This window comes from Triticum urartu, chromosome 5A, assembly GCF_056163025.1.
Source record: "Triticum urartu cultivar PI428250 chromosome 5A, HENAU_Tu73, whole genome shotgun sequence".
NCBI classification, from domain to species: Eukaryota; Viridiplantae; Streptophyta; class Magnoliopsida; order Poales; family Poaceae; genus Triticum; species Triticum urartu.
In genome coordinates, this window is record NC_141877.1 from 678,273,995 (window position 1) to 678,276,131 (window position 2,137).

Sequence of the window (2,137 nt, forward strand, 5' to 3'; positions counted from 1 at the left end):
CCTGTCCAGTTACCGTTTCCATTTTAGACGTCGCTGCGGTGTTCATTATTGCAACATTTATTTGTGTGTGTGACTTATGCGTGATACCTTGAGTTTGTACGACGAGTCAATTATTTGGTTTCTACTAATGTGTGTAGTTTTTGTTGTGGTTTATGCTCCTTTAAATTAACTGTTTTTCCCTCGCAAAATTCTGGAGTGAGATTTCTTTTCCCTGAGTTGCTACATCTGCACCTTCTCACGGCGTGGATTAATTAATTTCACACAGCACCACGGCAGCAGACTCACAACCATAATCATTCGGACACATACACTATTTGCCAAACTTGGCAACGGTGTTACATCCAGCTAATCACCCCCTAACAACAGTTAGCACCCGGCACACCCCATCTACTCCTCGTGATCACCACCACCGCGGAGAGCCAACACCCGAGCAGCAGCATCGCGACGCTCATCGAGGATCATCGCGCACAGGAGCACGGAGAGCCCCAGCAGTGTCGCCAGCCCTATGCCTATCAGGATCGCAAACCAGTCCGGCATCGCCTCCGCCATTAGAGCCTAACCCGAGCTTTTGTAAGCAGTAATGGAGGGAGAAGGAGGAGGAGAAGTGAGGCCAGGTGTGAGGAAGAAGAGAGGGGCATCCCGGCCGTTTTATAGCTCGAGCTCGGTGTACGGTGGGCGAAGTCCACCAACGCCGCTCGTCGCCGATCGCCGGTGTTTGGAGACGAATCCGCGAGCAGTGCCGACAGCGCGCTTGCCCGCGAGGTGAGTGCACGCTGCACCGGCAGCTAGCACGCCGCGCACTACCACGGTACGGCCTAGATTCCCTACGCGCTAGGCGTCGCCGGTGGAGAAAGCGCGCGGGAGAGAGGAAGAAGAGAGAACCAGAGGGAGAAGAAGAGACTGACAGTGGACCCCGGGTCCACCTGTCGGCCAGAGAGAGCACTGTGCTCTCGGGTGCGACCAGCGTATATTTAAATTTAGAAGTTATTCTAAATTTATATCCAGCATAGTAATCTCACGTTTTGTCCCGAACCGTAGAGTTTTCCACGCAGCACCAGTATTCGCACTGTGGTTTTTCACCACTTATTGCCCTCTCACTGTAGCCACATTTTTACTGCTTATAGTTTTTTCTTAAAACAGCTTTTAACAAATCTCGAGGACGAGATTTTTCTTAAGGGGGGTAGTGTTGTGACACCCCAAAATTTTGGCCTTGTTTTATTACATTAAAATTTTGCCAGTAATTAAAACTTTTATTTTCTGGGCTCCCTTTTGATTTTTGAACCATTTTCTCCCTTGTTATTATGGAGGTTTTCCCCAAAGTGAAAACCTTTCAAATATGTTATTGGACTTGCTTAACCTCTCAAGAAAAACTTTTCTTTTATCAGTATAACTAATTACCTAATTAAATTGCTTGATCTTTATTTTCTTGAAAAATGGTTTTCCAAGGTTATATGGCCATATTTGAACTACAACCATTTGATAAATTCACCTAAAATTCTAACCAAAAATTGGAGATGTCATGTGATGTTTTTAAATCACTTTTATACAAAAATATCTTTTATTCATGTAATATTTTGAGCTCTGCATCAATTTTTCTTCTCTGGTCCAGAGTGCAAATTTGCACTACAACCCATTTAAATATTTCTCTCTGGCCTCCACCAAAATTATGGGATGTTGGTAGTAGCATATGATTCAACTTTATGCAAAAACCCAGTGATTTTATTTGAAAAATTTGAGAGAATCAACCTCATTTTCATTCTGGTCCAGCCTTGTGATTTCTACTGCAACCCTATTTATTTTTGCTCCAATGATCTTGTGCTTTCTCCTACTTGTAGACAGCCCTACCAAACCCCTAAATCCAGGAGCATGCACCCATTGGATTATTTTTGGTTCATGAAGTAATGCCTTTTTCTTTCTGTCCAGAATTGTAGTTTAGCAAAACTTGCACTAACAAGTTTGTGCTTTTCACAAACTAACCTCACCACCCTCTTGTACATCTAAAGAGACCCCAATCTGGAAGTTTTGGCCACCCCAAGAGATGCCTAGGTGCATGTGGCATTCTACCGAGCACCCTGTAGGCATGACCAGTTTTGACATGAATTTTGACATTGCACTGTGAGCTTGCACCTTTGATCAA